The 27,745-nt window shown below is 33.5% G+C and overlaps 1 long non-coding RNA gene across 2 annotated transcripts; it reads right to left on the minus strand.

Annotated features, from left to right (window-relative positions):
- Positions 1–2,785: 2,785 nt before the first annotated feature.
- On the minus strand, positions 2,786–26,268 carry LOC127717435 (uncharacterized). 2 transcript variants are annotated; one of them, XR_007989176.1, is made up of 2 exons: positions 26,226–26,268; positions 2,786–6,665 (listed from the first exon to the last, which is right to left on the minus strand). It is a non-coding gene; the product is annotated as an uncharacterized LOC127717435 (long non-coding RNA). The 2 variants fall into 2 exon arrangements; XR_007989175.1 differs by lacking the exon at positions 26,226–26,268 and adding an exon at positions 24,455–24,543.
- Positions 26,269–27,745: the final 1,477 nt, after the last annotated feature.

The following is a 27,745-nucleotide window of genomic DNA, read 5'->3' on the forward strand; positions in this document are numbered from 1 at the left end:
GAAGACTGTAAAACAATTTAATCAGGAAAACCAACGGTCTATAGATGTAAGAACATGTGGCATGAGTGCAAATGAGACAACTCTCAATTCAAAGCGAAATCACAATGAGCAAAAACTAAACCATTATAGGTCAGAGTACGGCCTTCAACACAGAGCCTTGGCTCACACCGAAAAGCAAGCTTTAAAGGGCCCAAAAATGAATAGTGTAAAACAATTTAAACAGGAAAACCGTCGGTCTATATATATAAGAGAATGTGGCATGAGTGCAAATGAGACAACTCTCCATTCAAAGCGAAGTCACCATGAGCAAAAACTAAACCATTATAGGTCAAAGTACGGCCTTCAACACATATATAAAAAAAGAAGATGTGGTATGATTGCCAATGAGACAACTCTCCATCCAAGTCACAATTAGTAAAAAGTAAACCATTATAGGTCACAGAACAGCCTTCAACACGGAGCATGTAATTCCCTGCAGATTTTACTCTCTTTGAATGGAATAGGAATAGATTACCTTATCATTTGGTAGAACTTGTCGGAAAGTGTCCTCAATGCTCTTTAACATTATTCATGTATTATTTGTACTTTATTTGGCCTGTTTAAATTTTTTTATTTGAGCGTCACTGGTGAATCGCTCGTAGACGAACAGCTTGTCTGGCGTACACACATTGTAATCCTGGCATCTATATATACAGTCCGCCAAAAGTTAAGCACCACCGAAATATAACTGGCAATATTTTTTTAGCTAATGCGAAAAAAAATTTATGTTTGGTGTTATGAATTGCCTTTAACATACACTAAGAAAATTCATTACGGCCAAAAAGATTGAACTCCGATAAACCAGTCAAGCAACTTTTTATTAAAGGGCATCTGCGCGTTTACAAATACACTGCTTCTCCAGGTGGTCGTGTTAGTGTTCGCATATTGGTCCGTCGACTTCATAGAGGCAACCGAAGAGCAAGTCGTGTTGTCGAGACCTGCCCTTACAGGCAGACACTGTACAGTCAGGTTTCAATGGGATAATGACTATCGATGCTTGAACATGAGAAGCTGGCAAAACACTCATTGGTCAGATGACAGTCGGTTTCTGTTACGACCAGTAGACGCCATTATACGAATTTCGCGGGAAGATTAAACGGCCTATGACCAAAACAACATTTGCCCAATGACTGCATTCGGTGCTGGTGGTGTTACAGTACGGGGTTGCTTCTTATATAGATTTCCTCAACTAAAGTGTTGAAGGCTTGTACAGAGTATGAGACGTCGTGTTATGGAACTTTACCGGAAGAGAGATTGTTACTCATGCTATTGACTCAAATATTGACATTAAATTTGCCGAACATACCAAAGATTATTTGTAGAAAATTTTAATGATATTGGGTGATTAATTGTTGTAAAAAAATAAAATCACAGTGAAACTTAAATCCGTTTTTGATTTGTGTAATTTACACTATTTCTATGAACGCAAAACCTAAATGCATAGAACCTTCATAAGTGATCAAAATTATATTTGTGGTTTGTTTATGGTATATGTTAGCAAATTTGCTACATGAATGAAATTCTTTTTTTTTTCGAGGAATAATTGATTTTTTAGATTTGAAAAAATTTCGATGTATTAAAAAAAGGTGGTGCTTAACTTTTGGCGGACTGTATAAAGTGACTTTATTGGATCGGTTTTACCAATCCCATTAATTTTGCACATGGCAATATAATACAATTAAAATATTTTCGTTGGTAGAGTCTTCAAGATGATTTATGTCAAGATAATGGATTTCAAATATATTTACATTGTATATTAATTTGAAATATCTTCTGTGTTTGTTTCAAAGTTCAAGGTACGAGGATCGCCTCAATGGTTGCAATGGTCTCGTAGAAGCGTGTTTACCTCGGGTGTGGAAGATATGCTTTCAAATGTTTAAGTTAACGTGTTCCGGATGAAAGTAAATCCAGAAAAAACGCTTCGACGTATACGCTTAATATAGTATTTATTTCGTTGGATCAATTAACACCGGTGTAAGTTTACTATTCATCGTTTCCCTCATGGACACCTTTCTTTCATTGTTCCCGTACGCGTATACAACTTTATATTATTATAACAATTGATCATAATTAATATTATTATTCTATCGAACTTTCTTGTTGTAAATAAAATAGTATGTCCACTGATATCGGCATCTCATATCAATGTCAGAAAAAGGACGGATTTCCTTCAAATATTTGCATAAGAAAATGCCTGTACCAAGTCAGGAATATGACAGTTGTTATCCATTCGTTTGATGTGTTTGAGCTTTTGATTTTGCCATTTGATAAGGGACTTTCCGTTTTGAATTTTCCTCGGAGTTCAGTATTTTTGTGATTTTACTTTTTTCGTGTGTTGTATATCAAGTATATTTGTTTGAAGTTGTTAAATACTCGTTCTTAAATTGGTCTCGGGTGGATAGTTGTCGCATTGGTAATCTCCTAATGTTTTCATAGATTGTCTGCTCTTCGGTCGGGTTGTCGTCTCTTCGACATATTCCCCATTTCCATTCTCAATTTTAAGATATAGGGTAAGGGTTATCGAAGGTCCAATGGAAAGTCAACACATACCCCAGTATAAGTGTACATGTCATTTCATCACAAGGAAATATAATCAATAACTAAATTCATACTTTTGTCATTTGACCAAAAACATTTGTATTATATTGACGTAACCACGTGACCAATTTTAACCACGAAAACAATCAGAAAAGCATAGTACCTCCCTCTGAATCCGCCACATGGTTTGGAACTCATATAATAGTAGTCATGTTAACATACTTTAATTATAATGACAATCATCTATAATTGACCGTTCATCGATTCTTAAATTATTTTCAAACTGATGCTCAACAGACTGTCGGACATATGCCTCAGTGAAACCACTGAATGCAATAAAAGGATATGTTAGTTAAAAAAATGTAATATACGGGGGTTCGTTTCAATTCTATGAATATATATTTTTAGTGTATAAAAAAAACACAATATTTTATTATGAATTATTATAAGACAAGATAAGATAAGATACATTTTTATTTCCAATAGAGGACCCATTATAGGCATAGGTTTTTCCGTTTGAATGGTTTTACACTAGTAATTTTTTGGGGCCCTTTATAGCTTGCTGTTCGGTGTGAGCCAATGCTCCGTGTTGAAGGCCGTACCTTGACCTATGATGGTTTACTTTTATAAATTGTAACTTGGATGGAGAGTTGTCTCATTGGCACTCATACCACATCTTCCTATATCTATATAATCAGTACATTGATTTTTTATCACACAATTGCAATAGACAATACACAAGAAAATAAAAAATAGAAATACAACTCACAAAAAACATGAAATATAAATTGAGTCAATAATATATATAGCCATAAAAACCATAATGTTTAGTGTTTATTGACCATGCACCAGAAGCAGCATCACATCCATTATAGAAAAAGCTTTTGAGTTAAGTCCTTCCTCGTGGCTGATGCATATGAACAAATAGTATTGTTGTTCATATGCAGGAGTCACCAAGGGCAGGTGCTTAAAGGACACTCAAGCCAATACACAGAAATATGAAAACTTAAACAATTTACAACACAAGCATAAACTAATACTTAAAAAGAATTACTATATTATAGTCTGAATTACAATATATTCACATTCACACATATGATTCAGAAACAAGCAACAAGTGCGTATGTTAATCTGTCTCCTTGTAATACATTTTTTTTTTACGAAACGAATTTAACTTTTCGAATTTAAAGGTGTCCCTATAACCTTATCAATGATTCTTTGTTGGAAAGTATGTATATAAAATTTGAAAACATTTAGATGACCAAATCCTAAAATTTTAATATTATTTTAATAAATATATGAGGGGCCTGATGGGTTATTTTCGTTCTTCGTGATCGGCGCATTTTCGCTATCGTGATCCGTTTTTCTACAGATTTTTTTTTTTTATATTTTCGTGATCCGTGATCATGGAAATTTATTTTCTGTGAATCGTGATTGACAAAAAAATCAACTCGTGAATCGTGATGAGATCCCCCCATCAGGCCCCTCATATATATTCATGATTCAAATATTAGTGTCAATTGAACTGATGAAAATATGTTTTTAATCTGATTAAAATACAGATCATGTGTCAAAGCTTTGGTTACAACGATCTGAAAACACTACTTTTTACTTTCTGTTCTGGATATTATTATATCAGCCAATGAAATGTTAGCTCTCAAATTTTTGAAGGTGTGTATTTATCCGACAAAACAAGAGGATCCCGAAAGGACTTTACAACAAAACGTAGAACGAAGCGTGTTTTACAGAGGATCTGTATTTAATCAGATTGGTGTGTTTTACATCCGAATTTTCTTAATGTTGATAACAAAACAATGCACAACTGCATTTGTTTGCATATGTATATCAATGGGGGAAGATTTACAGGTTTCCTACTCGACATTCCGTCAAACTATTTGCAACTAGAAGACCACTAAGTGTTTACTCTTTCCGGACCGCCAGTTGTCCCTCTCAGTTTTGACGAGATAATTGTTCCAAACGATTCATATTTGATTTTTGGTCCGTTTTTTTTATACTTTCATCTCCTTTCTTTCGTTGTCTTCATTCATGATGCAATTGGTATCTTATTTTCTCAAATGTTAAAAACTCGCCAATTTCAATGATGCGTCTTATCGCCAAAAAAGTTAAGAGTTGAAATGTACGTAATGATACCGTTGGAGACTGACTTTAGAAGACTCATTCCGTCTTCATCTATTCTTTTTGCTATTGTTAGTTTTGTAAAACATTGTCATGAATTTTAGAGAATCCAGTATATATTTCCAATTCTCTCTTGCTTATAATTAAACAGCCCACAACAATCATTTTAATTAGACTAATTCAATTATAAGAAATGCAATTTTTCAGCAAACGTACATTTCCCTTTTTTTAGCAATAATATAACAAGTTTACAGGTTAACTCCAACAACAGTTATGTCCACATTAAAAACATGTATTGAAGATTTTCAAACATTTTCCCTCATCACACGTCACTGCGAGTTGTTTTGACTTTCTATCAAAACTCATATGCGTTGGGTTAGTGAACTTGTCCTTAAGAAAAACAGAACGTTGTTTGGTTGTAATATCTACTTTGTAGACAGAATTTCTATCCCTTTCTAACAGAAATATCGTAGAATCCCCAGCTGCAATCTTACAGCTTTCCCTCAAGTCCAGACTAGTGTAAGATGTATTAGTCACACCAGAGAAGGTTGTATAGGTCACATGGTTTGCATTGCTGAAAGTGCAGTACACAATTTTATCATTGATATCTAAATCACAAACACCATATGGTAAATCCAGTTTCCTCAAATTTTTCCCGTTATAATCTATCCAAGAAATGAAGTGACGCTCAGATTTTCCACAAAGAATCATAATCTGGCTTTCGATACAAGTAACCCATTTGCAGCATGATAATTCGTATCCTAGATTAATTGTACGGGCATATTTTTTCAATTCTAGGTCTATGACGTATACACACATATGTCCAACAATAAGTGCGTTGTTTCGATCAAACATGCATATTGTATCAAAACAAGTACCATGGTGATATCCTTTGAGAACTATAAAAGAGAGAGCCTGGCCATCTTTCAGCTCAATAATTCGCAGATTGAGATTTTTGCTCATGTCAATTAATTGCTCTTCAATAACTATTATCTTATTCTCGTTAATGAAGCAACAGGCATTGAATGTAGAAGACACATCCGCGTAAAACGTTCGACTTTTATTAAGTGGTTGTTTTTCATCTGAATGGATACGTAATTGTGACTGCCGGGCCTTATTCCCACTTTGCTCACCTTTTATTGACGTCGTCTGAATATCATGAGTAAATTCATTAAACATTGCGTCAACTTTTTCAATGACATTTTCTGGAATTTGCTGTATTGACAAAGAACTGATTTCATTTTCCAAACACTGAAGATTTTCCTCATCTGACAATTGACTGGTATCGAGATGTTTCACGAGATGGAATAAGTTTACTTCGCTCTCTTCTGTGTCTGCCTTTTCAATATCTTGCAGGTTGGCTTGGGTTGTTTGTGCTAGAGACTTCAAATGTTCTGTGTTGCTTGATATTTTTTCAACGCCTTGGTTGTAATGAGTATCTATATTTTTCTCCAGTCGATTCAAACGGTCTTCAATGGTTGAACGTAATTGTATCAGTCGTTCATGTTGCTGCTCCTTGTCCTGGCCTATCTTGCTAGACAGCTCATTATATTCCTCTTTCACTTTTTATATGACACCTTTCTGGTTGTGTATTCGTTCTTTGAGATCATGTATTGCTGAGCTATCCTTGATTCCTTTGGCAGCTTTCTCTATATGGTTAATATCACACTCCTTATGTGATTCAGATAAACAAGCAGGACACACAATTGTATCGTGATTTACACAAACAAAGATTAATTTCTGTCCTGTGTGGTCTTTGCAAGTCTTAGTCAAGGCTTTGCTTACGTTAGGAATATGTTTAATATCTACAACATCGTGAGGTATGACAAATCTTCTATGAACTTTACTGCAAGGTCGACACACAGGTTCATCACAGTCATTACACCACGAGACAGCAATCTCTTCTTCATTATCTCTGAGACAACCGGCACAGACCTCGTTCGCTGCCATGACTGCAAATACAATACATAAAATTAGATTAATTTTCTGTACATGATCCGTTCGTTTGTATAAATAAAAAGTAAAATCACAAAAATATTGAACTCCGACGAAAATTCAAAACAGAAAGTCCCTAATCAAATGGCAAAAGCAAATGATAAAACACATCAAACGAATGGACAACTACTGTCATATTCCTGACTTGGTACAGGCATTTGCAAATGAAGAAAATGGTGGATTGAACCTGGTTTTATAGCGCTAAACCTCTCACTTGTATGACAGTCGCATCAAATTCCATTTTATTTACAACGATGCGTGAACAAAAACAGACATAATAGGTAACATTGTCAAAATATGGGTACAGCAGACATCACTGTGTCACAATCTCAAAACAAACAAACATTTAACAAAGAAGAATAAATGCCCGTCTTTCTATTTAAATATAGAAAAACAAAAACATAACATTTCAAAAAAGTATTTACAAAAAATCGATAACAGCAAGCAAGAAAAGATAAGAAAAAATCGAGCTTTGACAGCACAAATCATTCAAAAAATATTGTCAGAGTTGTTGACCTGATAAAGAAAAACAATGTTGTATTTTTGATTAGAGATATGTTGGATTATAGTCGAGTGACATTAACCACACAACTTCATTTTTAGTGCACTGCAACCACCTAACATACGGTTAAATCATATTCCATTCGAAAGCATATCATCTTTACTATCTTTTTTGCCCGGTCGTCAAATATTCGTACAGTGCAATTTTTGTCAAATCGCAATGAAAGGTCAAGGACGGACAATTTCTAATTTTACAAGACATTTTTGCATATTTTGTCTTTGAAATAATAAAATACTGTATGGAAATGTGAACAACTTTAAGAACAGAGACTATTTGTCAATTATCAAGTATTTCATTTGGTGCTAAGGAAGTTTTTGGCATCATCATATCACTGCAATCACATTTCTTGCTAATTACACAACAAATCATAACAAAAGAGGGGCGAAAGATATCAGAGGGACATTCAAACTCATAAATCGAAAATAAACTGACAACGTCACTGCTAAAAAAGAAAAAGTCAAACAGACAAACAAAACACAACATAGAAAACTAAAGACTAAGCAACACGAACCCCACCAAAAACTGGAGGTGATCTCAGGTGTTCCGGAAGGGTAAACAGATCCTGCTCCACATGTGGCACCCGTCGTGTTGTTCATGTTAGTATAAACCCGGTAACAAGTCTAATTCGGAAGATCACATTCGTGAAATGGAGACGGGATTATAGTTACGACATTAGGAACATATCCGCTATCATCTGTGAAACGGATATTCAATAATGGTCAATCAACTCGTGATGGCGTCCTTAAAATTCACCATTTGAAACTCTTGGTTTAATAGCTTCCTTGTGAGCAGCAACCCTCTATCAAGGAAATCATGATAGGAAATGCAAGTCGTGGATTATCGTATGAATTGGGAGATATATACTCCGTATGCAGGCGCCACTGGAATGTTGCTACATAGAAATGGAAAGTTCACAATTGGGATGCTAAAATCATCTCTTTTGTCGTAAAGTTTTGTTTTCAACCGACCCTCATTGTCTTGATTATTATCAGTTGCACAGAAATTTTTGTATGAATCAGAGTGATTGTTTACAAAGTAGGATTTATCCCTCTCTAAGACAAGATAATTGTATCTACGTTGGTCATTTTTTTTATGAAACAAAGCAATACCAACTCTTTCAATTTGTCTTTTAGTTTGGAATGGGGAATACTTGTGTAAAGTGTAGAAAAGTCAAATGTTTTAATACTATTGCAAGACGAAATAGTCTTAGATTGTATGTACTTTAAAAGATCCTTGGCATATTTTAATATCTTCATCTGATTCATGCCACCTCTAGAATAGGCAGTTTCACAATAACTTTGTCGCCCAGCTTTGATTGCTGATAAAATTGATGTTATTAATATTTTAGAAAGAGGTTTCGTGGAGCACTTGAAAGACCAAGCAATATACCGTTGTTTGAAAGGACACTTATGTAGTTTAGGTACATGTATCTAATATAGTGATGAGAGATCCAGTTCTTCATGTTTGGTTGAAATTCCAAAGGAACATAGAACAGACCTATGATTATCCAGGATTTCCTCTTTAGTAAGTGTCGTGGAGGTATATGTTGAGTTTCCAATTGAATTGTCAATACCTTATTCATTTATCAGGCAGTTTATGTAATGTGATTTACACACAAAACCGATGTTGTTTGGGACTTTATCTGTGGGAACAACAACATATTTGTCATGGAGGTAGGACAAATGTTTTGCAACATTTGGGTCTTTAAAGATTAACGTAGCATGGGTATTAATAGACCCATTCAGTTTCTTAATTCTGATTAGTATCAACGACCTCACAGCCTTAATCCATTCGGAAAGAGTATCTGCGTCTTCTTTCTAACGTTTAACCTATTGCCTGGCATAATCCCCGACTGAATCCATCAGTATTTCGAACCTATAAAGTTGCCCAAAATACATCTGCAAAAAGTTTTCTTTTTAGCTGTTTTACGTGAAAAAAAAATTGTAGTCAATATTAGGTTGAAGAAACACAATTAAAAAATGCGAAAATGTATGAAGGCAATAATACACGCTGGATTCATGGTTTGAGGGGAATTTCGAGAGCTAATTCAAACTTCAATTATGTAGTTGAGTTGCCAGCCTGTTAAACACTCTTTTGTCATTTCTTGTTATTTCATGATTATCATTAAAAGAAATAAAGGACTTTATATATAAATATTAAGCTAGCACATTAAATACATAAATAGATAATAACATAGTTACAAAGTCAATTAATGAAAAGTTTAACTTCAAACATTTCTCTTAAACAAATCAGAAAAATTGTTTTCTTGGTTGCTTCAACTGCATCGTGCATTGATGAAAAAGTTAAAACTATTATATTCTAGACACTGAAAACTTTCTTTGTGTCTTTCCGTAGTAGGAAACCCTATCAAACTACGCAATGTTCTAGTAAAAATTGATAAGTTGCAGTTACATGCAGTTGCATGTTGTATTTGGCAAAACCTTTTGGAAATTCGGGTCCCTAATGCTCTTTATTTAGCTCTTTTAACGTTTTGTTTCGAGCGTCCCTAATGTGTCTTTTGTAATCAAAACGCGCATCTGGCGTAGCCTGGGTGATAAGAGTTTATTTACAACTACTGGGTCGATGACACTGGTGGTGGGGGTTTCCTATCCGATCTGTGTTGACATGAATTATCACTGATATGGTCATAGTTATAAGTAGTAGGAAATGGGGTCAGTCCGCCACAGTTCCGCCACAGGAAGCCACGTCACAGCTAATCCTCTTAACTATGACGTAGTATCCGGTCTATAATCTCTTAATCCTCTTAACTGCGTCTTAACATCCGGGTTATAATCCTCTTAACTGAAGTGGATTAATCTCTTAATCCTCTTAACTGCTACTTAACAGCCTGGTTATAATCCTCTTAACTGAAGTGGATTAATCTCTTAATCTTCTTAACTTGTACTTAACATCCTGGTTATAATCCTCTTAACTGAAGTAGATTAATCTTGTAATCCTCTTAACTTGTACTTAACATCCTGGTTATAATCCTCTTAACTGAAGTAGATTAATCTTGTAATCCTCTTAACTGCTACTTAACATCCTGGTTAAAATCCGGTGGTGGAAAATTAACGGAAGTGTTTTTAATCCCCATACCCTCCTACGTATGATCTTGTAAACGTGGTATACACGTTGACCTATCCACGATTACATCCTGAAGTATAATCTGAATGCAATCATTTTATAAACTAAGAAAAACGTTTACTATATATCATACATCAACAGTATTTCCATAAGAACAAACAATATGAATCTCCAAAATTTTAATATGTATACACTTTTAAGAGAAAGAGAATTGACAGGAAAGATCAGACGATCGCGAAGAGGTCCAAAAAAGACTGCAAATTTGATAAGGAACAGGGTTGATAAACTTCATCATGAAGAACTATCTCGGTGTCCAGTAGAAACATGGCTTCTAAAAAACGGTTACATTGTTTGTATTCTATACAACTTTGAACACCACCCAGAGTTTATTGAAGATCTTTATTTTTGTGGTTGTTACTTTGATGCAGTGTTAGCAGACTACAAGTTTATGGATCCTGTCAACTATCAATAAAAAAAAATCCATGTATATCATTTACATGCGTACAACGGTCCTTTTTAGGACCAACAAATCATTCAAAAAGAGTATTTTATTGTTGTACATGATCAGTTCGATTTTCTTCTCCAACGATTATGAAATATTTAAACGTTTGTGTGAGAGTAAAGCCTAATCCCGACATTAACCCCAACTCCGAAACTACAAAAGATAAAGACTTGCGGTTTTCATCATAGGCTTAATTCTCGCAAAGTACTGCCCCTAACGGGGTCGATTTATTAATTTCAAGCCAATCGAAGCATAGGATCATGTTGAGACTTTGAAAAGATCGACTTTGAAAAGTACCAAAAACCACAACCTGACCCCCCACCCCTCCAAAACTGTGATTTTTGAGAAGTTCGTGAAAAAACTTAATACGAAAATCTAATCGGTTAATCCCCTAGACTTACCCGTTCCAAGATAAAGTAAGGCCTTCAAAACAACGATTTTAACACATTTGGGGTTTTGGTTTGGGTTAGTGTTTGGGTTAGGGTTAGGGTCAGGGTTTGGGTCAGGGTTAGGGTCAGGGTTAGGGTCAGGGTTTGGGTCAGGGTTAGGGTCAGGGTTTGGGTCAGGGTTAGGGTCAGGGTTTGGGTCAGGGTTAGGGTCAGGGTCAGGGTTTAAGTTAGGGTTAGGGTCAGGGTTTGCGTATGGTAGTGGACTTTGACGAGGGTTAGTGAGGTGCCCTTTTTCACTTCTGCGCATGTCTGCCCTTTTTTGTGACTGCGCATGCGTCAGAAATTTCCAAAAATATTTCTAAGTACAGAGTATGAAAAGTGCCTTTGACTTCAATCTTCAAATAGGTGTAGAATGGATTTGAATAGAGATATTTTCTTAAAGTTAACTGTTCCGAAAAGATGAAAAGGCGATCTAGAGCATGAAAACTTATTGGTATCAATGAAGTGTACGGCCGCACTTTCCGACCTCACTGAAGAAACGTTTGTGTGAGAGTGAAGCCTAATCCCGACATTAACCCCAACTCCGAAACTACAAAAGATAAAGACTTGCGGTTTTCATCATAGGCTTAATTCTCGCAAAGTACTGCCCCTAACGGGGTCGATTTATTAATTTCAAGCCAATCGAAGCATAGGATCATGTTGAGACTTTGAAAAGATCGACTTTGAAAAGTACCAAAAACCACAACCTGACCCCCCACCCCTCCAAAACTGTGATTTTTGAGAAGTTCGTGAAAAAACTTAATACGAAAATCTAATCGGTTAATCCCCTAGACTTACCCGTTCCAAGATAAAGTAAGGCCTTCAAAACAACGATTTTAACACATTTGGGGTTTTGGTTTGGGTTAGTGTTTGGGTTAGGGTTAGGGTCAGGGTTTGGGTCAGGGTTAGGGTCAGGGTTAGGGTCAGGGTTTGGGTCAGGGTTAGGGTCAGGGTTAGGGTCAGGGTTTGGGTCAGGGTTTGGGTCAGGGTTAGGGTCAGGGTCAGGGTTTAAGTTAGGGTTAGGGTCAGGGTTTGCGTATGGTAGTGGACTTTGACGAGGGTTAGTGAGGTGCCCTTTTTCACTTCTGCGCATGTCTGCCCTTTTTTGTGACTGCGCATGCGTCAGAAATTTCCAAAAATATTTCTAAGTACAGAGTATGAAAAGTGCCTTTGACTTCAATCTTCAAATAGGTGTAGAATGGATTTGAATAGAGATATTTTCTTAAAGTTAACTGTTCCGAAAAGATGAAAAGGCGATCTAGAGCATGAAAACTTATTGGTATCAATGAAGTGTACGGCCGCACTTTCCGACCTCACTGAAGAAACGTTTGTGTGAGAGTGAAGCCTAATCCCGACATTAACCCCAACTCCGAAACTACAAAAGATAAAGACTTGCGGTTTTCATCATAGGCTTAATTCTCGCAAAGTACTGCCCCTAACGGGGTCGATTTATTAATTTCAAGCCAATCGAAGCATAGGATCATGTTGAGACTTTGAAAAGATCGACTTTGAAAAGTACCAAAAACCACAACCTGACCCCCCACCCCTCCAAAACTGTGATTTTTGAGAAGTTCGTGAAAAAACTTAATACGAAAATCTAATCGGTTAATCCTCTAGACTTACCCGTTCCAAGATAAAGTAAGGCCTTCAAAACAACGATTTTAACACATTTGGGGTTTTGGTTTGGGTTAGTGTTTGGGTTAGGGTTAGGGTCAGGGTTTGGGTCAGGGTTAGGGTCAGGGTTAGGGTCAGGGTTTGGGTCAGGGTTAGGGTCAGGGTTAGGGTCAGGGTTTGGGTCAGGGTAAGGGTCAGGGTTTGGGTCAGGGTTAGGGTCAGGGTCAGGGTTTAAGTTAGGGTTAGGGTCAGGGTTTGCGTATGGTAGTGGACTTTGACGAGGGTTAGTGAGGTGCCCTTTTTCACTTCTGCGCATGTCTGCCCTTTTTTGTGACTGCGCATGCGTCAGAAATTTCCAAAAATATTTCTAAGTACAGAGTATGAAAAGTGCCTTTGACTTCAATCTTCAAATAGGTGTAGAATGGATTTGAATAGAGATATTTTCTTAAAGTTAACTGTTCCGAAAAGATGAAAAGGCGATCTAGAGCATGAAAACTTATTGGTATCAATGAAGTGTACGGCCGCACTTTCCGACCTCACTGAAGAAACGTTTGTGTGAGAGTGAAGCCTAATCCCGACATTAACCCCAACTCCGAAACTACAAAAGATAAAGACTTGCGGTTTTCATCATAGGCTTAATTCTCGCATTGTTTGTATTCTATACAACTTTGAACACCACTCAGAGTTTATTGAAGATCTTTATTTTTGTGGTTGTTACTTTGATGCAGTGTTAGCAGACTACAAGTTTATGGATCATGTCAACTACCAATAAAAAAATCCATGTTTATCATTTACATGTGTACAACGGTCCTTTTTAGGACCAACAAATCATTCAAAAAGAGTATTTTATTGTTGTACATGATCAGTTCGATTTTCTTCTCCAACGATTATGAAATATTTACAAAAGGTTCACAACTCGTTTATTTTCGAAGAAAAGAAAACTAGATTATATATTTTATTACTTTCGATTGATAAACACACATTATTTCAACTAAAACAGCATTATGATAACAAAAGTTTTCATATTGAAAATTGGAAATTACACCTTCTTAATGAAATTCTCCTATAAAATATAGATATACATTTTTGTGTATATGAAAAAAAAAATCATTTAAGTTGAAATGTTAGAGAGAATGAGCACAGAAAACCCTCAAACAAAGTGGTGTTTTTTCGGGCAGAATGTACCAAAAGCAGAGATCGTGTAGTTTTGTCAGATGATAATAGTTTTCATAATTGTTATTGCAGCAGTTGTTAATTTGTCAACACAAAATGGAAGTATAGAACTATGGGTTAGTTTGTTAAGTGGTTGTACTGGTTACATTTTACCAAACCCCTCTATAAATAAAATATAAATGATATTCATATTAAAAGAAAAGAGGGAAAAAGAGTGTTTTAGTGACCCTCCTCCCCCTCACGTGACTGAAACGTTTACTATACGTTTCGTTAATCTTTTTATGAATCATTATGAACAATTTAATCCGCGACCACAACTATAAAAGTACACAATTATATCAATGGCACAGGCACAGGTTGATTTATCTAAGGAGGTGTACGGTTGTGACTTTGAACATTTGCATACTGATTTATTCAAGAAACAGATTGAATGTTTAATTGATGAAACGATAAAAGTGGTGGTGAAGAAAAGAGGAAAACATACCCGATTACAGCTTGTTATAAAAGGGAAAAAGATTCTGATCAGTAAAGAAAATTGGACAAAACTGTGTAATCTAAAGGAAAGCATCTTATTTCTTTATTCATTTATAGACGAAGGAAAAACCATGCTTACATATAAAATACTAGCTCAATCTGAATACCTATTTACAAAAACACCAAAGAAAACCATTTATTGCTACTCTGCATATCAGGATTTGTTTTCAGAGATGGAAAAAAAAGTTAGAAACATAACTTTTCACGAAGGTTTACCAACGAATGAGGAAATTGATAAATGGTCGGAAAATAAAGAACATATGATTCTTTGTCTTGATGATTTATTATGTCAAGCTGCAAACTCTAGTGATGTATTAAATCTTTTTACCGTCAAATCTCATCACTGTAATATAACAGTTTTGTTTTTAATGCAAAATCTTTTCCCTCCTGGAAAATGCATACGTACTATTTCGTTAAACGCAACATACATAATTTGTCTTAAGAACCAACGTGACAAACACCAGTTATCAGTTTTAGGAAGACAGATTCTCCCAGGTCAATTAAATTATTTCATGTCAGCTTATGAAAAGGCAGTTTCTAGTAGGTTTGGTTATTTGATAATCGATTTGTCAACGCATACAGATAAAACATATTTATTGAGAACAAAAATTATCAAAGGAAAAGATCCAGTAATTTTTGTTCCGAAATGAGTAAACAAGTTTTAGCCCATGTACATTTTTTGTCGCTTTTAATTACGTGTGACGATGAACAGAAAATTGCATTGTTAAAAACCATGAATGACAAACAATTTCAATTTTTGGTTGAGTGTTTTTTTAATGTGTTATGCGGGATATTTCACGTAAGTCATTTAGTTAAAAAGAAACTCGTGAAATATAAAAGTATCATTCGGAAAATAACAGATAGAGAGACATCACGTAATCAAAGAAAACAGTTATTTCTGAAATATCGTTACATTATTCCTATTATTGTAAAACCAATCGTTAAACAGTTAAATGATGACAAGAAAAATGATTCTTCTTCCTAAACAAAGATATGAAAGTATTTTACAAACAACAGAAAACAATGAAACGAGTAAAATAACTGACTGTAAGGAAGACATTTCACACAAGGAGGATATTAAAACAGAAAAAGATAATTCAGATCATGATTTGAACACTTTGATCGAGCTGACCATACCAGTGAAATACAGAGAAAAGGCAAAAAAACTATTGAAATTTCTTCAGAGGCAGCCTACAATAAGTTTGAACAAACATGGACAAGTTAAGATCAACAACGAAACTGTACCAAACTCTCATATTGTTGACTTATTGCGGGATGTTGTCATTCCTTATGGATGCAAACAACTACCGATTGGACATGAAATTTTTTATGATTTTCTTAAAAATATTCACATACCTATGGGACTAATTTCAAATAGAATGAGAAAATAACTGGTTCAATCTAATATACAAAAAACAGAGGAAAATGAACAATTAGGTGAAAGTGAACCAGAGAAAAATGAGAAGAGGAAGATTAATAAACTTTTTGTTAGGAGGGAACTCTCGAGACTACTTGAAGAAAAACCTAAACTGAAATGGAAAAGATTCAAACTATAGCATCATTTCTAATGAACAATTGATAAAATATGTTATTTTCTATGTCAAAATAAAGATGAATAAAAAAATGTTTTGTTTTTTTTTTAATTTCATTTCCATGTTACAATCTAAAAACTAACTTGAGTTGTTCCATATACTTAAATGTAAAAAAATAAATAAAAAAAAAAACAGCAGAAAAAAAAAACAATAAAAAAAAACAACAAAGATGCTTTCACTTTACAAAAAAACAAAAAACAAAAAACAAAAACAAAAAAACCAACAAAAATACTTTCAATGTACAAAAAAAAATCAATATTTTTTTTTTTTCATTTCCAGGTACAACCTTAATATTATACACTTTAATTTGATAAAAAAAACCTAATAAAAACTATTCTTATGATTACTCTTAATAAGATTCTTGAAGTTGTTAGAAGTAACATCATATCAAAATAACCTGAGTATGAATGAGGAACTAGATTCTCTCCTAAGAAAATACTATTATGACATTGGAGGACCAGCTTCATATGCTTCTGCCGAAAAACTGTATCACATTGTAAATGCAGAGGGCAAAAAAGTTGGCAGATATAAAATAAGACGGTGGTTAAATTCACAAGATAATTACAGTTTACAAAAAACACCTCATCGTTCTTTTAAAAGAATAAGAGTTTACACTACGGGGATGAATAATTTGTGGGATGCTGATTTAATGGACCTAAAACAATTTTCCAAAGAAAATGAAAATTTCAAACACGTGTTAGTTGTTGTTGATTGTTTTTCACGCTATCTTTGGTTACAACCATTGAAAAATAAAACGGGAGACGAAGTCACCTCTGCATTTAAAAAGATTTTTACTGAGGTAAAACCAGAAAAAATTCGAACAGATAAGGGACAAGAATTTCTAGCAAAACAGACACAGTCGTTATTTAAAAGTAACGGTGTCCGACATTTTTCGGCTCAAAATGAACTTCATGCAAATTATGCTGAAAGGGTCCTACAAACTATAAAGAATAAAATTTTTCGCTTTTTCACAAAGAATAGAACTCACAGATATATCAACAACTTGCAAAATTTTGCAAAAAGCTATAATGGTACTCCACATAGAAGTTTACAAAACATTGCACCTAAAGATGTTAATTCTGTCAACGAAAGTGATATCTGGGGGAAAATGTATTTAAGTAAAACAGAGAAGAAACCAAAAGAAATCAAAGTACAAACAAACAAAAAGAAAAAGAGGAAAAAACAATTCAAATACAAAATCGGTTCTTTAGTTCGACTGTCAAATATTGCTCATATTTTTGATCGATCCTATAGCCAAAGATGGACGGAAGAGATATTCAAAGTGGTGCAAAGATTCAGACAACAAAATATTGATCTTTACAGGCTTTCAAATATAAAAGGAGATGAATTTATAAGGGGGACCTTTTATGATAGTGAGCTTCAAAAGGTGGACTAAGACGAAAATAGTCTATGGTTAATTGAAAAAATTTTAAAGAAGCGAAAAAAGACGAGGAAAAACTGAATACTAAGTTCGTTTTAAAGGGCGGCCTCCTTCGTATGACGAATACATACCAGAAGAACAGATTCAATCTTTATCATAATGGAACATATAATTTTCATTCGAAGTGATCAATCTGATGCATATTACCCTAATAATTCACCGTTCAAGTTCAAAGTGTGTTTAAATGAAGTTTTACAATTACAAGGTGAATGGAAACTGGGAATATTAGATTTTTACATAGATCAAAAAGTTACAAAAAAGAACAATCATCAATTATACTTGTTTTGTGATGTATGTAGTGGAGTGAACGTTTTCCCCAATATACAATATTCACTTTTAAGAAGAATATTTCCCACGGATATGAGTACATGGAATTATATTTTTTCCTATCCAATTTATTTACCAGTAAAGAAAAACGAAATTCATGTCTTAGAATTTCTTATAAAAGATGAACACGGAGAAAACGCTTAATTTTTGAAAAATAGTTTGTCTTTTACACTACAATTTATACCAAGCTTATTTTAGCGCAGATATGACAAATACTGATAAAATGTACATTCCTAATGTTAATCAATGGACAAGATATTATCAGAATGTAGTTAGTGGTCAATCAAATGCTTACGTAACTCATATGAAATCTGGATATAACAAAGGATCGCAATCGGGATCATTTATGATTCCAATTTCGAATAAATCTTATCCAATTCGTGCAGAAAAGAAAACAATTTTGTAGTGCGTTTAGTGTCACCTAGTGAACAAATTGTAAATCAAGCAAAAGAAGAGATAAAAATTGACGATGAGAGTATAAATAAAACGGACAGAAAGAGAAAATATCATCATTCGCCACAAAGCAGAGGAGGTGAAAAGAAGACGAAAAAATCGAAAAAAGATAAAACTGTTAAAAAACATAAAAGGGATATATTTTCAACATAATGTCCTTGTTATCAAAAGAGAATTTTATTGAAGCACAACCGTCAGAGTTACAGATTTTTGAGATACCTCCATATCAAGTAGGTGTTGAAAGTATAACATACGAGGAATGCAGACCTGTAAGTCAAATTACTGCTTACAATCCTATAGAATTCGATCTATGTGCAAACAATGGTATGGATTATATAGATCTTAAAAGATCGAAACTATACGTGAAATTAAAAGTAAAAAAAGGAAATAGTGAAGATTTACAAGATGGCGATACGGTAGGACCTGTGAACTTATTTTTACAGTCGCTTTGGTCGCAATTGGATGTTTATATACAAGGACAAATGGTAACGTCTAGTAATACGTATTACCCGTATAAATGTATGATGAAAACATTACTGCAGTATGGCCAGGACGCAAAGAGTACACAATTATCTTCTAGTCTATACTTAAAAGATAGATATGGTCACATGGATGAAATATCGACTAACACTGGACTGTATGAACGCAGAAAATTTATTTCTAATTCGAAAACATTAGAAATCGAGGGACCAATTTTTTCCGATATCTTTGAGATGGATAGATACCTGCTAAATATGTTATCCCTTAAACTAAAACTATACCGCAACGATGCAAGTTTTTGTTTGATGTCTGGAGAAATTGATACCAACTATCATATTTCTTTGGAAGATGTCGTGATCAAGCTTTGCAAGATCAGACCTAACCCAGCTATAATTGTCGCTCATTCAGAAGCTTTAAAGAAAACAAATGCTAAGTATCCTTTCACAAATAACCGTGATGAAAAATTTTACAATCATGCAAGGAAGCACCTCGTTAATCGTAGAAAATGTTTTCCAAGATGTGAAACCAAAAAGTATTGTGCTTGGATTGGTTTCTTCAACTGCTATGTCTGGAGCAAATACAAAAAACCCATTCAACTGTATGAATTATGATTTAAAACATGGGACTCTGTTTTGTGACGGAATACCAGTTGATGGCATACCACTCAAACTTGATTTCAACGAGAATAGTGGTGCATCGAACGTTTCTCCTTATGTAAAAATGTTCGAAACACGAGGAAAGTGGATGTTGGATACGGGGAATGAAATAACAAGGCCTGAATTCAACAATGGATATACGCTTCTATGCTTCAACTTAGAACCATTCTTTTCGGATACCAAATATCTTTCACTACTGAAGCAGGGAAAAATACGATTGGAATGTCAGTTTGGTACTCCATTACCAGAAACAGCTGCCTTACTGATTTTAGCTGAAAACTATGGATACTTTGAAATAACCGAGAATCGACAAATAAAGATTGAACACTAACATTTCCATGTAAATTGTAAAATCATGACTATGACTGTTTGTTTATTGTGTACATCTATCTTTTTTTATAATGTGTGTTTTACTAAAATATATTCAAATAAACGAAAACAAACAACTGGGTTCATTGATATTTTATGTTTTATTTCAATCAGATAGAATGCGAAAAAAAAAACAGGAATAAATAAAACATAGATGTAAAAGTACATTACAAGATAAAAGTAACTAAATTACCCACAAACAAATTTTGTCATACACAAAATAATAAACTGAATAAATACTATCGAATACCATATACAATAAATTATAATAAAAATATGATGCATCTACATTCTCCCTCACTATATGTAACAATCGTATTTAAATCACCATTAATTTTTGATATACAAAAAAAATCCCACTTTGCTCTCGTTATTAATACACATTTGACAAAAAGAAAACAAACAAACAAAAAATAACCAATGCATATTTGAATATATAATAAAATACATATACACAAAGCGACAAAAAATGTACATGGGCTAAAACTTGTTTACTCATTTCGGAACAAAAATTACTGGATCTTCTCCTTTGAAAATTTTTGTTCTCAATAAATATGTTTTATCTGTATGCGTTGACAAATCGATTATCAAATAACCAAACCTACTAGAAACTGCCTTTTCATAAGCTGACATGAAATAATTTAATTGACCTGGGAGAATCTGTCTTCCTAAAACTGATAACTGGTGTTTGTCACGTTGGTTCTTAAGACAAATAATGTATGTTGCGTTTAACGAAATAGTACGTATGCATTTTCCAAGAGGGAAAAGATTTTGCATTAAAAACAAAACTGTTATATTACAGTGATGAGATTTGACGGTAAAAAGATTTAATACATCACTAGAGTTTGCAGCTTGACATAATAAATCATCAAGACAAAGAATCATATGTTCTTTATTTTCCGACCATTTATCAATTTCCTCATTCGTTGGTAAACCTTCGTGAAAAGTTATGTTTCTAACTTTTTTTTCCATCTCTGAAAACAAATCCTGATATGCAGAGTAGCAATAAATGGTTTTCTTTGGTGTTTTTGTAAATAGGTATTCAGATTGAGCTAGTATTTTATATGTAAGCATGGTTTTTCCTGACTGAGTAGGTCCAACTATTTGTATACAACACGGCGATTGAAACGGCAAAAGCACTTTCTCCGGGTCTTCACACATTTTTGTTTGTTTGTTGTCTAAACCTTAATTGTCTTATGGATTGTGTTTTATTTTTCAAGGTATTTGTTTGTTTTATATACTGTTATTTCTAACTTGTTTTAGTTTTCTTTATTTGAGAAAGAAAATACACCACCAGAAAGAAAAAAAAAGAATCAAAATACATCACCAGAAAAAAAAGAATCAAAATACTACAACTGAAAAAAAAAGAACCAAGTACACAATAAAGTGCAACAAATGAAGTAAAATACGGATGCCACCTAATGATTCCGGAATAAAAAAGCGGATATTAACGAACGATTCCGGAAATGATCGGAAATGACTTTACATTCGGAAATAAACGAATGTTTCCGACTACTACCGGAAATAAATATACATACGGAAATAAACGAATGATTACGAATACAATCGAAATGATATAAACGAACATGAAGTCATTTCTAATCTTTACCAGAAATATAATTTTTTCATTAAAAAATAAATACACAACGAAAAAATTTCATATCAGTATACAAATTTATTCAATGAAATATACATGTATTTATATATAATACAATCTTATTGTGTGAAACGTCCTTCAAGTTTTACTTTCCTTTCCATTAAATTATAAACAGTCTCTTTCATTTTTTGTGATCGAAGTGTATCCAGGAACAACACATGAAGAATGAAAAAGTTTAAAACGACACTATTTTCCAAGTTCAATGTTCTCACATTTTCTCTGTACTTTCCTAGTATGTGACTGTATTTAAATTCAGAATACGCCTGTTCAAAATGTTTTTCAAGTTTATCCAGTTCACTATCCATCAAACAATCGTGTCTATGTTGTGATCCATGTTCAACTTTGCATCCCTGGCAAAACTTCTTTGATAATTGTTGCACCATTTCTTCTAATAATTCAGGAAAAGAAAACAATAATATAGTTGAAAGTAGCCTTTTTCCCATGCCGTCTTTAATGTCCACCATTATATTATCAGTGTTCGTCTATAAATGAATAAAGAAATAAGATGCTTTCCTTTAGATTACACAGTTTTGTCCAATTTTCTTTACTGATCAGAATCTTTTTCCCTTTTATAACAAGCTGTAATCGAGTATGTTTTCCTCTTTTCTTCACCACCACTTTTATCGTTTCATCAATTAAACATTCAATCTGTTTCTTGAATAAATCAGTATGCAAATGTTCAAAGTCACAACCGTACACCTCCTTAGATAAATCAACCTGTGCCTGTGCCATTGATATAATTGTGTACTTTTATAGTTGTGGTCGCGGATTAAATTGTTCATGATGATTCATAAAAAGATTAACGAAACGTATAGTAAACGTTTCAGTGACGTGAGGGGGAGGAGGGTCACTAAAACACTCTTTTTTCCTCCTTTCTTTTAATATGAATATCATTTATATTTTATTTATAGAGGGGTTTGGTAAAATGTAACCAGTACAACCACTTAACAAACTAACCCATAGTTCTATACTTCTATTTTGTGTTGACAAATTAACAACTGCTGCAATAACAATTATGAAAACTATTATCATCTGACAAAAATACACGATCTCTGCTTTTGGTACATTCTGACCGAAAAAACTTCACTTTGTTTGAGGGTTTTCTGTGCTCATTCTCTCTAACATTTCAACTTAAATGATTTTTTTTTTCATATACACAAAAATGTATATCTATATTTTATAGAATTTCATTAAGAAGTGTAATTTCCAATTTTCAATATGAAAACTTTTGTTATCATAATGCTGTTTTAGTTGAAATAATGTGTGTTTATCAATCGAAAGTAATAAAATATATAATCTAGTTTTCTTTTCTTCGAAAATAAACGAGTTGTGAACCTTTTGTAGATATTTCATAATCGTTGGAGACGAAAATCGAACTGATCATGTACAACAATAAAATACTCTTTTTGAATGATTTGTTGGTCCTAAAAAGGACCGTTGTACACATGTAAATGATAAACATGGATTTTTTTATTGGTAGTTGACATGATCCATAAAATTGTAGTCTGCTAACACTGCATCAAAGTAACAACCACAAAAATAAAGATCTTCAATAAACTCTGGGTGGTGTTCAAAGTTGTATAGAATACAAACAATGTAACCGTTTTTTAGAAGCCATGTTTCTACTGGACACCGAGATAGTTCTTCATGATGAAGTTTATCAACCCTGTTCCTTATCAAATTTGCAGTCTTTTTTGGACCTCTTCGCGATCGTCTGATCTTTCCTGTCAATTCTCTTTCTCTTAAAAGTGTATACATATTAAAATTTTGGAGATTCATATTGTTTGTTCTTATGGAAATACTGTTGATGTATGATATATAACGTTTTTCTTAGTTTATAAACTGATTGCATTCAGATTATACTTCAGGATGTAAACGTGGATAGGTCAACGTGTATACCACGTTTACAAGATCATACGTAGGAGGGTAGGGGGATTAAAAACACTTCCGTTAATTTTCCACCACCGGATTTTAACCAGGATGTTAAGTAGCAGTTAAGAGGATTACAAGATTAATCTACTTCAGTTAAGAGGATTATAACCAGGATGTTAAGTACAAGTTAAGAAGATTAAGAGATTAATCCACTTCAGTTAAGAGGATTATAACCAGGATGTTAAGTAGCAGTTAAGAGGATTACGAGATTAATCCACTTCAGTTAAGAGGATTATAACCCGGATGTTAAGTAGCAGTTAAGAGGATTAAGAGATTATAGACCGGATACTACGTCATAGTTAAGAGGATTAGCTGTGACGTGGCTTCCTGTGGCGGAATTGTGGCGGACTGACCCCATTTCCTACTACTGTTATAAATTAACTGTTTACAAAACATTGCATTTTTTCGGCTTTTGTACCCCGGGAGCAGATAACCTTAGCTGTATTTGACAAAACCTTTCCAAGTGTTTGGTACTCATCGCTCTTTATTTGGCATTTTTAACGTTTTTGATTCGAGTGACACTGATGAATCTTTTGTAGACGAAACGCGTCTGGCGTTCAACATTTTAAGCCTGGTATTTATGAGGACTCTATTTCTTTTGATTTGAAATTTCTAGCAATTCGCAATAATTATAGCTATGATTAGACTTCCAAAGTAGTTAAATTATTACATATAGAATAAATAGCTATAAAGAAAAAAAATTACTTGGTATGTGTCTCACCAACTATTCCTCCAACTGTCACCAAGAATGTTTTGTAAAAGTAGGCAACCTACTATACTAAAGAAGAACGAGGTTAATTCTATTGCGTTATTTTTCTAGTCACAAAAGTCACATAAATAAATTGGTTGCCAAAATAAGTTGATTTGAAGTATTGTCTTTTCCAAAACTAACTTAAAACTTCTAAAACTTTATCCAAACAATAACATGAATAAGTACTTTACATTCCAATGCTTTGCATGTTATAATCTGTTCGTTTAGTTTTCTAATGGCGAGAAGATATCATAACTGCAATAAGTGTCTGTTATTATTTGACCTTAAAAAAAAACATACAAAATTTTATGTATAAATGTGAGATAAAGAAGCGTTAAAAATGAGATCACCTACAACCAGGACTGTAATGATGAATTTGAATTGCATGCTATTTAACTCTATTTGAATGTGTTTATCATGAATACAAACCCTTCCTGTACAAAATGCAAATGTGCACTTTAAAACTTTGAACTTCACTAAAATTTATCAAGCGATGTAAGAGGGGTATTGCTCATTACAATGTTTTAGACTAATTGGTGGACATATGAATGGAAAGAACAAAAACAAATGGGCGATGGGACAAGATGATTCCTACATTTCCGATAAATACACATACAACACTATGAACAAAGCGAAAAAGTAGGACAAACAACAGTTCTCAAAACACTACACCGAAATGTACGAACACTACCTTAAACCAGTGGTGATTGAAGTTGGTCAGGAAGGGTAATCAATCTTGATAAAACAAGTAATATACTAAATTAGTATGTAATAATGTGCTTACATAAATAATTTGTAATGTAAAGCGTGTGGTGCAAACAGTATTTATTTAATATGTCTTTCACTTTCGACATCGAAAAAAAACATATTTCTATTATATATTCCTTGTTTATTCCTTACTCACTTTTAATACCTCCTTTTCAAATATGGTAAAATATTTTCTCTAGATATCGACAACAATCGATGTGTTATCTAAACAATCAAAATCACAAGGATCCATATATGCAACTGGTGGATTAAGGGCAACCTTTAGAAGGCGGATTCCTGACTAGTATTATATTAATTGCAGTTACATATCACGAAAAATAATTACCTTCAAATATAAACGATAAATCTATTTTATTTTTGGTATATAGATAATAATATTGATATATATAAAGAAGCATTTTGCTTAATGCACATTTTAATCATTTTTGAAAGATTTTTTTAAATTGCAATTTTCTGTTACTATTGTGCAATTAACATTTTAATGTGCACCTGATTTAGAATTCAAGTATTCTGTTATCTCATTTTTATATGACATTTGGAAAAAATATATCATAAAGAACCAGCAAAGATCTTTTTGTTTAATCATTACGAAATTTATGAATGTTTATTTTTTACATTTTACCTATTAACACAAATTGCAACGTATGAATGATTGAGGACCGTGCAAAACAGAAAGTAAAGATAATTAGCTTTCAAATAATATGTTATATAACCGTATGTTAGGTTGGTGCATTAACGTCGTTAACTAAGCGTCTTTTTTGAAAAAATGTCACTCGTCTATTAATTGATGGCGTTGATGGGCATTGTGCTTACATGTATGTCATATAATGACAACAATCAACAAACTTGTTATACTGCTGCTATTTTAGAGCGCATAAAGACCTTACCCTTCCCCTTAAATGTTTTGAGTTCAATTCAGCTTTGTCACCGAGGCTTTGAAACCCTCGGCTTACAGTGCTGATTTAGCCTTCATAAGAAGATCTCGATCGTTCCAATCCCTGATAGACATGGGAAAATAAATATTTCCGGTAATCACTGGATGCCGCTGGTTCCGGAAACGTTTATTATGTATGTTTCTCGACTTTTAGTTCGATGCTATATGTTAAGGCCGTTTGTCCCGCTGTTCTATGGGCCCCTAATATTTATCATAAATATAAGACAATTAATATGATGGCTTAACTTAAAACATCTTACCTTGTTTATTAACATACATAAGTCAATAAAAAGAACCTGACTCCAGGTAAAATAATTCATGCATAACACGTCGATATGTGTAGAAGAAGATGTTTTATTTCCATTAAATGGGCTCACAAGGAGCATAATATAATATAGCACATTAATTAGAGAATAACAAAAAGAAACAACAATAGTCTTACTGTGCGTACTGTTGTACGTTTGTTTTTTCTACATTGGCTAGAGGTATAGGGGGAGGGTTGAGATCTCAAAAAACATGTTTAACCCCGCCGCATTTTTGCGCCTGTCCCAAGTCAGGAGCCTCTAGCCTTTGTTAGTCTTGTATCATTTTAAATTTTAGTTTCTTGTGTATAATTTAGAGTTTAGTATGACATCCATTATCACTGAACTAGTATACATATTTATTTAGGGGCCAGCTGAAGGACGCCTCCGGGTGCGGGAGTTTCTCGCTGCATTGATGACCCATTGGTGGCCTTCGGCTGTTGTCTGCTCTATGGTCGGGTTGTTGTCTCTTTGACACATTCCCCATTTCCATTCTCAATTTTAATATACATACAAAGAACATCAAGAACTACACTCATATATATATATATATATTACGTACAAAATTTATAAGGATATCCAACACTAAATTGTATATATGCTGATAAATTCGTCTTCTTTTAAAAAAAATTATATACCTCGTTTTCTGCCATGAAAACAACGGATAACATATTTTTAAAAGCAGGTCAGGAACTAACCGTTATTATCGATCTGAAAGTATATATGACCGTACATATGAACATTTTGAAAAGTTTCCTTTGCAAAATGAAATTTGCTCATTGTTGAAGTTATCTACAATGTTGCTTAAATCTACGTCATATGCTATCTGTTGATTTTTTTTTCCTTATTCATATATAGGAATTATTTAATTCTTAATTTACATTTTATATAAAAATTCGATGACTGGACATCTGACGAGAAGGTGCATTGAAAACAGCAATAGTTTTGTCCATATAAAAGGTGTGATACATTTTCTACATCTTTTTTAGATTTTTTTTGTAGAGCAATCTTTTATTTGGCCAATATATTACCTTTTTATATTATTATCTTTTGTTAAGACGGTTTTATTTTCATTCTCTTTCATACACTGTATTGTCCTATAGTTTGGGGAAAGAGTTTTCAATTTCATTTATTGCAAGACTAGATTATTTATTCATTTAAAAATATTCCCCTTCGAGAATAGCAAATAATTGGATGTTAAAAAAAGGCGGAACCCTTTTGATCTTCTTTGGAAATTTAAAGTCATGTGTTGAAGATTAAAAATCGTGCGCCCAAGACATTTAAGATATTTTAAACTCAAGAAATAATAATTAGTAAAAGTCAAACGCTGAAGTTTTGAAATCTAGTACATGAGGTATAAAAATACAGCTCCGAAGAATTAAAGTTATTTCTAGCGCTGATTTGTTAAAGTTAACTGCTATTTTTGGCAGTCTCCTTCATTTTTGTAGGACAGAATATTTATTTTCATACTGTCTTGG

Source organism: Mytilus californianus, unplaced genomic scaffold (assembly GCF_021869535.1).
Source record: "Mytilus californianus isolate M0D057914Y unplaced genomic scaffold, xbMytCali1.0.p SCAF_10, whole genome shotgun sequence".
In the NCBI taxonomy this organism is placed as follows: domain Eukaryota; kingdom Metazoa; phylum Mollusca; class Bivalvia; order Mytilida; family Mytilidae; genus Mytilus; species Mytilus californianus.